Source organism: Protopterus annectens, chromosome 2.part0 (assembly GCF_019279795.1).
Source record: "Protopterus annectens isolate FY-2018-M chromosome 2.part0, PAN1.0, whole genome shotgun sequence".
NCBI lineage: Eukaryota > Metazoa > Chordata > Ceratodontiformes > Protopteridae > Protopterus > Protopterus annectens.
Genome location: NC_056728.1, coordinates 2,706,885 through 2,720,188, shown reverse-complemented (window position 1 = coordinate 2,720,188; position 13,304 = coordinate 2,706,885). Strand labels below are relative to the sequence as shown.

Sequence of the window (13,304 nt, the reverse complement as noted above, 5' to 3'; positions counted from 1 at the left end):
ACCCTTCCTCAATGCATAAAATATTCATTTCATTAAAGTTCAAATACCACAACCAAAAAAGACATCAACATGACCAGAGGATCATATGACCAGAATTCAATTAAAAGGGTCAATATTTAATACATATAGGTACATATAAATACATATAAAAAAAAATAAAAATGTATAAATTCTTATATGAAAATATCAATATCTTCACTTCAGTGTTGTTTGTTTTGTTTTGTTTTATTTATTAGGTTTAAGAAACAGCTGTGTTCAAACCTGGATATACATTTATCCATTCATATTCCTTTGTTTCTAACAGATTATTTATATCCCCACCTCTAAAGGGTTTCTGTACCATATCTAAAACTCTAAACTTAAACTTATGGTTCTCACCTAGTGTCCTAATGTGTTTACCCAAGGCATTATTTTCACATCCTCTCCTGATTTCTGACTTATGTTCTATAATACGGTCTTTCAGTTTACAGAAACCCTTTAGAGGTGGGGATATAAATAATCTGTTAGAAACAAAGGAATATGAATGGATAATACGTCTTATGGCTGATGTATATCCAGGTTTGAACACAGCTGTTTCTTTAAAACCAATATTGGTTAAAATACAACAAACAAAACTGAAGTGAAGATGATGCTCATATTTTCATTTCTATATAAGAATTTTCACATTTTTTATATGTATTTATATGTACCTTTATATGTATTAAATATTGACCCTTTTTAATTGAATTTCTGGTCATATGATCCTGTCATGTGATGTCTTTTTTGAACTTTTAATGAACCTTATGTTAATCATTGAGGAAGGGTGTGAAAGGTGTTTTATTCAACTGTCGTTTGTCTTTCTTGAACATTGGGTGCTGAACAGCTGTTGTTTGTCCTTAAATCACCCTGTTTATATAAATATGATGTTTCATGTGATGAGCAGCATTCTCTATAAATACGTGAAGTCGTCTAATTCTCTTGTGAAACGTGCAACCCAGAAATGGTAACAATGGACAGACATTTACAAGAAAGAAGGACTGACGGCTAACACGGTGTTTACTGGGCTGGGTGATGCAATACTCAGTAAGGGGTAGGGTCACTACGCGTGCAGAGTGACATAGGAGCTGCAAACGTGTGTGCATTGGCAAGTTAACCCTTTCCTTCCTGAAGCTGTCATTGGCGCACCGCATGAGCTGCAGCTCCTCTTTGCAATACGGCGGTGGCATTGGCTATACCGGGTAGGAGCGACGTAACCTTCTTTGAAAACCGGTTTCGTTTACTTCATTATTTACTAAGTGTATTCCAGCGTCAGTGATTCCGGTGCTGTTTCTTTTGCCGTTGCATTTACAGTCACTTCTTATTCTTTCTCTGTTTTTGCAAATGATGGTGCCTGATTGTTGAGATGAGCAGCAGCACCCAATCCCGAATGGGGGGGGGGGGGGTCTGTGGACCGCGGTTAAGGGCACAAGCTGTACCCCAAGACAGAAGAGACGTATTGCTGAGGGTGTTAGGACCCAGGAAGGTTACCAGAGCTGTAGGTGGAGCATCATGAGAGTGTGAGGCGGAGACGGAGAAGGAAAACGAAAGGAAAGCAGTATTTGTTACAAGGATCCCCAGGGAGAGGATCAGTTTTGTATTTTTTCTTAACTGGAATTAAAGGTCTAGTTTACACTTCAGCAGTGTACATCAGCGAGGGAGAACGATCTACCAGTATCGGGTATTTAGGCGTACAGACGACATTTGCGTTGGCATATTATTTCAGGTAATTTACGATGTATATATATATTTTTTTTGGGGGGGGGGGTCTCGGCAACGAATTCCTTTATAAGTGCCATGATGAAATGTGATTTGTTCTGCTTACCCCCACCCCAGCCGTTTTTCTGTAAGAAGCTATTCCGAAGGACCACGCATACCTCTCAAATGTCCAGATTTTTAGCTCAAAATTTTTGGTCTGTTCCTCATAAAATGTGTGTGTTTTCTTATCTCTGAGATTATTTGAGGACTGAAGTTACTAAATAATGGCATATGTTTGAGTTTCAGACTTCGAATCCTTCAGAAAATGTATGTTAAAACAAACCTTGTTACTCTGGCAACTTTCTAAGGTTATAAGAGTAACATTGCTCCTGTGTTTGGGCCTTTGTCCCCCCCATTTTATCAGGCTTTGTCCAGATTTTGAGAGGTATGTGCCAGGGAGTCGTTCTCGATGTCTCTTGTTGTGCAATGACCGGGACTTGGCTTTTTAAATGAATTGAACCACCTTTTGTTTGGCACTTGTGTATAACACTTTTTTCGCACTGGCACTTAACATTAAATGTCTGAAGCGCATTGTGCTTCCTTCCTTCTTTTCTGCAAACACATTGTATTGTTCTTTGTTTTCGTTTTTCTTTCTGTACACATTGTATGCTTTTACGTTTCCTGGCTTTCTTTATGCAGCACATTGTACTATTTTTTTTCTTTTGATTTCTTGCACATTGTATTGTTTCTTTTTCTTTGTTTTGATTTGTTGCAGTTTATTTTCTCTTTTATTTTTTAAGGTTTTTTTCCTCTTTTTTGCAGCAGATTGTATTGCAGTTTTATTTTCATTTTCTTTGTGCGTGTAAGGTTTGCAGAACATTGTGCTTTTCTTTTTCTTTCTTTCCCCATGCATCTGGCAGTGAGTTGCTGTATGGATTGAACGTGAATCTCATTATGTGTACAGTGCTTTCAGAGTTGCATTCCACTCGTTTTCTTTTGGTTTCTGTATGACAACAAAAAGTGAATTGTGCTACGTTTTGTTTACTTTCACTTTGTTTCCATATGAAAACAAAAACTGAGAGAGAGGTGAGCACTTTTGAGTTATTCCCACCAGCCTCTCTCACCTCAAGAATTAAAGATGCTCAGAAAAAAAACTGAAGCAAAGCAGGAACCTTTTCTGTTAACATTATGTTTAACATCCAGTAGAACAAAGTGGTAGAAAAGGTGGATCTGGGTTCCACCAAGTCCTTGTCAGCTGAAACAGCTGATCTGTTCTTGTTCCTTGGTGGTCTAAGCATGGGGGCTTACATGTGGTTCAGAAAATAGTGGTCCATGCCTGCAGTACCTTCTCCCATCCCAGATTCAGCTTTGGAAGTGTTTGAACATTGTAGGTGAAACACTATCACACCACTTCTAGTAAAAGTGGTACAGTTTTATTCAGTGGCATTGCAGTTTTAATTTAAAAAGTAAAATAATCTTTATGTATTTACTTAATAACCAGGATAGTGGACTTTGCCGCTGGAAGTAGTTTGTTTTGTAGTATAGAAGATGCAGCAGGTAAAATTAATCTAATTATGATGTGCTGTAGAGCTGTCAGTAGGATAACCTTAAGGCATGGTGGGTTTATGAGCTGATGTATCTGGCTAGGTTTTTGTACAGAAACATTTGGATTTTTTTAAAGGTGTTTAGGGTAGAGATGAATACTGCTACTGTGGACCAATGCTCTTTTTTTATTTCTGGGAATGGAGTTCTGTATTTTCAGACCACTCACAGGTAAGAACTTCGAAGTAGAAACTGTTGTTTTTAATTTCTCCAAGTCCTTTGGGTTTCTAATACCATGACTGGAATGGAACCCATTCCTAAGTAAAAGTATGATTAAAGTTTGTGAAATTAGTATTGTTTCACTCTTTGATGTTAGCCAAACGTGCTCTCCGCTGCACCTGCAATGTGCCCAGTAATGACTCCTTTTGCAATTTGTACAGTGTTTACATGAATTGGTAACGCATAAAAAATAATTTACAATCGTATATAGATAAGACCAGTTGCTCCTACTACTGTTGGAACTGTCTGGGTATCTTTCTTCCACATGGCTCTCATTTCTGCCTGCAGATCAAGGTATTTTATGACTTTGTGTCTCTCTGTACGAAAGACACTGTAGTCAGTAGGTGTGGCGATTTCAGTGATCAGTGCTACTTTTGTCTTCTTTCCTTGGACCACTATATCCAGTTTTCTGGCATCTATCTTTTTTGAACTGTTGGTATTTGGTGATCCCATGTGATAGAAACATCATTTCTACGATACTTTGTGGCTCATGTTTCCAGTGTTTTGCAGCCACTTTGATACCATAACGGTCTTGCCACATTGTTAATGCCATTCAGTATACAGTCCCTCTGTCATTAGTGCGTCGCAACCAGCAACAAGGTGTGTGGCTGTTTCCAATTCGGTTTTACAAAACCTACATATGTCTGTTTCTCCCACATGTTCAATGGACTTTGTAAACCATCATGTACGTAGCCCACTATCTTGGACTGTCAATATTAACCTTTCATTTCTTGATGTGAATTCCCGTCTCCTTAACCATTCTTGCATTAGTTCTTGAACAACATGAGGCTCTTCCAGATGTTTTCTATACTTGCAACTATATTTATGTTTTTTTCACATTTCTTGCCTTTTCATCTGGTCCTTCACCTTATAGGTTCATAGGTGTGTACTAGGCTAATGGCCCTGGGGCCTTTACAAGCCTAGCCATAGGATATTCTTTATTTTATTTTTTAGCACATTCAATTGCTGCCTGGTTGTTATCTACTTCTGGTTTGATTTCCATTCCTACTTGACGTTGATATGCTTCTGCTAAATTAAGGAGAAATGTCATCTTAGATTTATTCTCCTAATGTTTCAAAAATTTCACTACATTTGGATCCTGTGAGGTCAGCAGATATGTGTGGAGTCCCACGATTGCAGATCTATACATGTAATCAATTTCAAGTAGGCCCATCCCTCCTTCGGAACGGGGAATGTATAATCTTGGTTTACACTGATTTTTATAAATCATTTGGTGAGCATGAAGCATCCTTCTTGTTTTAATATCCAATCTATCCAACACTTTTTGGGGCCAGTCAATCACTTCAAAACTATAAGTTAAGACAGGAGGAGAAAACTGATTTATGGCTTGGATCTTGTTCCTAGATGTCAGTGCTGTTTTCAGGAATAATTTAAGTCTTCTAAAGTACTCCTTACTGAGCTTTGTTCACATTTGGTCATGTTTTATTGCTGATCCTTCATCAATTCCCAAGTATTTATACAGTCCCTCTTGCTCAAGTTATTTTATATCATATTATTGTCCCAAACTGATGTTTTCCTGGTGCTGCAGTTTTCCTTTTTTAAAGGTTGCTTTTGCACATTTATCAAGACCAAATGACATTCCAATATCATCTGAAAAAGTTTTGACAACCTGCAGCTGTGCTTTCAGTTCCTCATCTGATGAGCTATACAGTTTTAAATCCTTGACAAAGAGAAGATAAGTCGTTATTGTTTTCTAGAAGTCAAATTGTAGCCGAAGCTGTTAAGTAAACAGCTTAATGGCAAGGCAGAATAGCAACGGTGACAAGAGCGTCACCCTGGAATATCCCCCTTTGGATTTTTATCCCTAGGATATTAATCTGTCCTTTTATCATGGCTTAATTGCACAGTGGTCTGCCACTGTTTCATGGTTACTGTAATCAGTGTAGGGTGTATCTTATACATTTTAAGCACTCTTATCCATGAATGTGGGATACTATCCAATGCTTTTTTGTAGTCAATCCATGCCATACTTGGATTCTTCCCCTTCTTACAGTTCTCCACTTTAACAACAAATGATTCTTTGTTCCACATGATTTTCTTTTACTGCCCTTTTGTTCTACTGCTATAATTGAGTTTTCTTCTAAATGACTATAAACTCTGTCAGCGTCATTCCCATGTATAGTTTATACGTCGTCGGAAAACAAGTTATTGGCCTATAATTTTTAGGGTAGCTTGCACGTTCACTCTTAAGTAAGAGCATTGTTTTTCCTGTTGTTAACCAGTGCGATGTCTGTTCAGGGTGTGCATATAAATAGTTCTTACCCATGGCAAGATCCTCATGCGAAGAAGTTAATAATTTAAGCCAAAAGTTAGTTACTGCATCTGGGCCTGGGGTTTTCCAGTTTAGAGGCTTTTCTTAACTACAATCTCTCTGGCTGTTATTTCATCCCATTTCATATCCTGTACCTTTAAACTTCTTATTCTTTCTTTTACTTCTATCCATTTAGCATGTTTCTATCCATTTAGCATGTTTATGTTCCACAGGATTTTCATAGATACTTCTCCAAAAATGTATCTACTTCCTTTTTTTTTGGCAGTCTTTCAATTCCTTTTAACTTATTTCCCAATTCTCTATAAAACTTTTTTGGATCATCAATAAATTGCTTATTTTGTGCTTTTCCCTTATAGTTATATTCCTATCTTCTAAGTCTTTCCGCTTGTTTTGAAATTTTTAGTTTATCTCCACTAGTGCGTAATAGATCCTGATCTGTTCTAATACTGCACATTGCTTTTATCACATCTATCTTTCTTAGTATTTTTGTTGCTCTGTGTTCTCTTCTACACTCTTCTAACAATTACACTTCTTGTCTTAGCTGTTTTATAGTTTTCTCTATTCGATATTTCCATTATGGTATTCACTTTTGTCCCCTCTTTTTCCTCACTACTCTGTGTTCCTGTGGTAGAACTTTATCAGTTATTAATTTAGCAGCACAGTAATATATTCTGTTTACTTCTGTTATGTCACTTGGATCTCCTTATGGGCAGTCCTAATTACTGTGTTCATTTGTTTTATCAGACTTCTTACTTTTTTGGTTTTATTGACCTTCTGTAGTCTAGTTCTCTTGTTGATTTTTAATATATCTATCCATCTCTATTAAATCAAGCAACTCTTCTCTTAACTCATCTTCTTCCATACTGAAGGCACATCCCTTGTTTTCCGTTTCCTGCAGGCATTCTATAGAAAGTTCTATAGCATCTTCCTGTGGCATATTCTCTTCAATTTTATCCTGTGCCATCCGTTGCTCTATCATATGGGAACTCACTGGCCTATCACTCCTCAACATTGACTGCATCAGAGTTTCCACAGTTTCCTGTTATTTTCTTGCTGTCTAGCTGCAAATGAACGTTTATACTGGTTTCCTGTGGAAGGCTCCAAAATATCTTGATATGGCACCTGACCAATTGCTTCCTGTTCCTCTGATTTCCCCTTAATTTGGATATCCATTGCTCTATTCTGTTGTGGTGCTTTCTGCATTTGATTTTCTACACTGAATATTCTTTTTGCAGCTGTTCCATTACCTCAATTTCTATTTCTTTTGACTTCTTCATTAATAATCTCTTTTTCTACTTTTCCTCTTAGTCTTATTTTTTGCATTGTAAAGTTTTCCATATCCAGATTCCTTTGCCTATATTTTTCTTCAAATATTTTTGGTGCTGCTCTTTTTGTATTGGTTAGTTTTTGCGTTCTCATTTGCATAAATATTACACCTTGTTAAATCTCTTTTCCTTTCCCCTGTCCATATTTCTTCTTCACGTGTCCCTGATCTTCTTGCTTTTCCTTATTCTGGGGACTCACTCCATCATGCTGTGATAGTCTGTTTTAGACCTTCTACATTAAATCCTTCACTTCGCAGGCACTCCATAACTTCAACTTCTATTTCTAAACTTCAGCTTTACTAATCTTCATCTTTTCTACATTACATCTTTGAGCTATTAATCTTTTTATTGTGAAATTGTCCATATCTGAATGCCTTTGCCTGTATTTCTCTTTGAATATCTTTGAGACTGCCTTATCTATATTAGTTAACTTGGCTTTCTCCTTTGCATAAATATTGCACCATATCAAATCTCTCTTTCCCATGTCCAAATTTCTTTTTTATATTTTTCAAATATCTCTAGGTTTTGTTGTTTATATTTTCTCACTTCCTCAGAGACTTCTTTTTCCAAAGAGATCAAAGTTTCTTGATCTATATACTGTTTTTCAAAAGTTTGTTGTATCAATGAACGCAAATTTTTATTTGAAGCTTGTGACAGTTTTTCCTGCGGAAGTATTTTTCTTTCCTCTAATGTCTCTCTTAATCATTTTGTATAGCTTGTCTGGAAATTCTGGGCTTTTTGCATAATAGTAACAATACATAATTTCTTTCTTACCCTAAGTAGTCTACTCTATTGTCTTTATGGCTCATCTTTTTTTTTTTTGTTGTTTTTGTGGACCGCTACTTCCTTCTACATCGGGGGGGGGGGCATCCTCCTCCTGAGCCTGGCCTGGCCTGGCCCCATTGTAGGAATGTTTCCATATTTTGAGGATTCTACACTGTCATTTTTTCCAGGTCTGGCACCAGTCCACCTACCAGGATTGGGCACTTTTTTATATATTTATTTAGCATTTGTTGACCGGGAAAGTCAGATTAGGCTTCACAGAGCCTATTTTCAGCGGAGGCCTGGGGAGAAACGCTCCTGGCGCAGGTCTTTAGAATGTGGGAGGAAATCGGAATACCTGGAGGAAACCCACAAGAATGCAGAGAGAACATGCAAACTCCGCACAGAAGGCACCCCAGCCGAGAATCGAACCAGAGACCATCTTGCTGTGAGGTGACAACGTTAACCACTGCACTGCCTATAATCCTTTTTATCCTGGGTCTTGTGCACTTGGCTATCTTTTTTTTTTTTTTTTTATTTTTGATTTGCCTCTGTCCATGATATATGCTATATAAATACAGTCTATATATCAGTGTCTTTTTGGTGAGATTTTGTGACACAGTTTCCACCTCGGGAAGGTACTCACCAAGACTTGAGGAATTTCAGCACTACTACTCTCTCTTTTGCTTGCTGACTTTTCATCTCTCCATCAGGACCCCTAACTGCACTGTACATCATCTCCTGTAATGGATGGTGAGACTGTGGACTGCTACAAACCTCGGATTTCTATTTGATGAATGCTGATTAACACTGAAAAATTATGGGTAAATTTTCAGCGGTTTATGTGTGAACCTACAATGGTGAGGAGGACTGAAGACTAACATTTGTGCGTGAATAATCACTCCCTTTATTACTAAATGTGCAGTAGTTTTCTCTGTGGGGAGGATTTTAGAATAAATTGGAAGTCTTTGTTTAAAAGACTTTGTGGTCTTCATGTAATCCTGATCACTACCATGGTGAGTTGAGGAAGAGCATTATAGTAAATAGCTGGGACCACTACTTCCTTACATTTCACTGCTTCCATCTTAGTGGGGAGCAGTTGTTGGGTTATTATTTACTACTGTAGATGTACTTGGGGCACACTAACCTTTTGTTTTTTCTCTGTGTGAAATGTCAAGTGTAGGTTTGAATCCGGCTAGATGCTGAGATTTAAAATGTCATTTGGTTTTATGAGTGCCACCATTGCCAAGGGAGTTTTTATTTCTGTTGCTGGGACTGGTTTCAGAACCACCATTGCTAGGTGGTTTGGTATCCTAGCTGAGGTCAGCCTTTTTGATGTTTGCAGAGAAGCCAAGAAACATAGATTCATGAGAAGGAGTTTGTGAGCCATTTGCTGGCAGTAGTAAATGTTCAGGGTCAGTCTGAAAATAGCAGATGAGTGATCATTTCTAGGTTCGGCAGGATTGTTTACCCATCAGAACCCAATAGTTCAGGTAATCCTGTAATTAGTGAATGATAAAAAAAATTATAAAAACTGACTACATTTGCAGATGATTGCAAATAGAATCCCCCACTGACGATGTTCTGTAGGAAGGGCTGACACAGACAAATAACTGGTGTCGGAGCCATGGGCTAAATGGCAAAAAAAGTATAATAGTATTCTTCGGGAAGTCATCCACCCATGGTAATTATCATATTGACAACACACCCTTAAGAGTTGATTCAGTAGTTAGGGACCTAGGGTTACACACCGAGAGTAATCTAGCCTTTGACCTTCATGTGTCTACAGAGCTATGAAAATCATTTTATGTTGTGCAGTTTATAAACAAGGTATGGCATCTACATCCAAGGAAGTCATTGTTCCATTGTATTCAGCATTCATCAGACCTATCATTGAGTACAGTGCCCCTTTTGGTTTGTACCTAACTAGGCATATCCAAAAACTGGAATGTCCACGGAGGTTCCTCACTAAAAGAATACAGACCGTAAGTAACATGTCCTTTGCAGACCACCTCAAGGCCCTATCCCTGTAGTCTGTCTCCTACGGGCTGTTGAGGGGAAATCTATGCCTAGCATAGAAGGCATTGTCAGACCCCACACTGGTGGACCTCCTGCATATCTGCAAAACAACCAGCACCAGGATTACATTCTAAAGACTTGAACCTTTGCCTGTAATATAAATAAAACAAATCTGCTGGAGAGACAGTTATGTATCCTAGAGACTACTTGTTCTCTGGAACAGGCTCCCCAGCCACGTGAAGTAGAGTGCCTACCTAACCCAATTGAAGTGTAACTTGGACAATTGGATGGGGAACAGGAAATTCATCCTTGGTTTGTCACTTATGTCTTTAATGGATACAGGCAGCATGTAAATTGTTCATTTCTCAGCCTGAGAAATGATCATCTCCCAAGCCCCTACTTACACTTATCAAGGGTACCAGAAATTCTCAGACATTTGTGAAGTATGGCTAGGCTTAAAAAGGCCCTTGTGGTCGTTCGCCTAGTAAACACATATGAACCCATTAAATGAAGTCTTAGTAACTAAACAAACTTGTATGTGCTGAAGTTGCTGGATGCCTCGAGATCAGGCAGTTTGTTAAAATGTCTGGCACTGAGAAGAGGAACGTTTATATGATCATGTTCAAGTCTGGAAATGGCTACATTGGTATCTTCTGTGATGGGGTATCCATTGCATGGACTATGCCGAAAAGAGCACTATTGGATCATCAAGGGCTTTAGCCAGCATGCAGAAACCATGGAACGAGAGGTGCAGGCCATGCTTGGTAACGTCAGTTGGTCTGTGAGACATTTTGGCACATGTGGATACATACTGGACACCCTCCCCCCCGAATGACACCAGTTGTTAAGCCAGTTGTCGAGGTATTGTTCTTGATAAAGGAAGGATTCCATTCAGGACCAGCATATTGCCTGCATTGGGCACATTCAGATGCATGTCTTTGAAGGTTGCGCACCTTAAGTCATTCACACCCACAACATCCACATGGACTACCAATAGGTTATAGTTATATTTGTCCTGTGAGAGGGACCTTGGAGACCTTGTGACATCATGGTTCCTGGCATCAGAAAAACAACTTAACTGTAACCTTGTTTTTGTCCAGTCTTGAGTGTGGAATCGCTGTGGCTGACAACAGAGTCGCTATTTACTAAGACATTACTGTTTTTATTCATGGAACTTGAGATTTTATGTGGTTTTTAGTCTGCCTACTGGAGATCTTCTACTGTATATGGCCATGGTGCAGATGTAGTGGTTAATGTAGTCATGTGGCTGTGATGATATGTGGATAGTAGTGTTTGACGTTCATGAGCCAACTTATTGGGTGAGATACTTGCCTCAAGATAGTATAGACATTCGTACAATTCACAAGTAGAAGTTCCTTCCTTGCCTGAAAGTACCAGGTGTTGTATGATTGACAACAAAATGGATACAAGCAGGTTTACTTTGCATTTTACCTAGGTGGATCTTGGATTTAGTTTGGTATAAGTGCTTAATTGCTACAATTTGTAGTTAGTTGTAGGATACAGAAGAACTAAGCTAAGTGAAGTTGCAGCTGCTAATGAGCAGCTTAGAATGGTTTAGATTCGTTGCAATCACAATGTGAGAACAGCAGTTGGTACAGCAACTACTATATCAGTAAGGAGTCTCTGCGTTACACTGAGGGCTACAGCATGCAATTAATAGTGTTCCACTGCAAGCATGCTTCTGTAGCAATACATTAGCAGTGAAGCACTGCAACTGATTGCAGCCTGTGCAGTTTTCAGCAATACAGCTGTAATGTGAAATGCTCAGCTAGCAACATTACGGCATGTGCAGTTTTCAGCAATATAGCTATGCTGAAAAGTCCATAAGCATGTTAGCCAATGGCCAATCACCCAGTGAATTTGTCCAGTCACTGTAAAGGTGACTACTGAAAAGCACTATCCAGCTACTGTACAGCATTACCTACATTGGAGTAATACAGAACCCTGTGGCACTCAAAACCAGTGCAGTAAACAAAGAAAATTGAAATAGCCAGTCAGGAGACAAACTGCTATTAGACCAGCAGCAGTTTGAACTCCCAGACCCAACAGCAAATCACCCCCTCTCACAGGATAATCACTGGCAGTGTTCCAAGATGGCTTCCAAACACTGCCAGACTAAGTTGTTCCTAATTAACAATATGCACTGAAATCAGCAAAATAACCTGTTGTCTCTTGTGTTAAATTACAGTTTCAGTAATTCATTTTATTTCCATGGTGTTTTGAAGGTAACTAGTACTGTAGTTGTTACTTGCACTTGTCTGTATGTTGTCCTTTATATGTACATAATATATTCTTTGGTAACCTTTTGAAATGCTGGGATCTGCTAGTTCTGAAACATTGAATAAGTAGGTGAAAAAATTGGAGTTTCATGTATTAAACTTTAATTTCTTAGAACATTGCCATTTCTCTGAGGTATGGCAGTCTTGGAGTTGATATATTAGTTTGTGGTCTGTGTGGGGCTTTTCCCCCCACATTGAGGAGTGCAAGGGAGCTTACTCCCCTGCTATAAAGAAGTTTAAAGGAAAAGAACAATGTTCAAGATAAGCTGTTCTCTTGCCCACATTTCCGATCTTTTTTTTCCTTGTGTCGGCACTCAGCATTTCAGGTACCAAGCATGTTATTTGTATTATGGAAGTAGTCTTTTTTTTTTTTTTTTTTTTTTTTTTTTTTTTTTATATTATGAGAAAGTAGTCTTTTTTTTTTTTTTTTTTTTTTTTTTTTTTTTTTTTTTTGAGATATATTCATATTCTGCTGGCCACAATATTATTTTTTATTATTTATGTTATTGATGAACCTCTTGCAGGGTGCCGTACTTCAAACGAAGAGTCTGATTTTTCACAGGAGGCACTGTTTTTTGAGATATAAAATGAGATGGAACACAACAGTATACATTTAGCAAATTGTTTTTTATTGAATTGTATATAAAGTTAACAACAGAACTGAGATAAGAACTAAAGAGGAAACGGTGAATTATTCCCTTGGCTTCTCCTTCTTTTCTGGTGGAAATCTTATGGCTATCATTGTCGTAATCGATTCAAAACTGTCTTTCTTCTTTGCTGTTTGTGCTTTACGCTAGATGTATTCTGCTAGGTAAGAGTCAAGATTGTGATGGTCTGTACCTATTTTTGCTTTTTATTTTTCCATTTCACAGAACTTCACATTCGTTCTACAGCCTGAGTGTGTACTTCCATTTCAGGGTCAACAACGTTGTACTTATGGTTCACTTTTTCATGCATGAAGCCAGCTTCTTCAAGTTCATTAGTCTGTTAAGCTCGCCAACAGTCCCTGTAAATTGTACTGCCCTCTTTAATGTTCTCACTGATTTCATGCATTAGAGTGGCAACACTTCT

The 13,304-nt window shown here is 38.1% G+C and overlaps 1 protein-coding gene across 2 annotated transcripts in view; it reads left to right on the top strand.

Moving 5' to 3' along the window:
• The first annotated feature begins 1,438 nt into the window (after positions 1-1,438).
• Positions 1,439-13,304, top strand: part of LOC122792913 (CCAAT/enhancer-binding protein gamma-like) — a 94,224-nt gene continuing 82,358 nt past the window's right edge. The window contains exon 1 of one of the 2 annotated variants that reach the window (XM_044060474.1): positions 1,439-1,741. The gene's annotated coding sequence lies outside the window, so the exon portion shown is untranslated. The remainder of the gene's footprint in view (positions 1,742-13,304) is intronic. The other variant, XM_044060473.1, reaches the window with a different exon arrangement.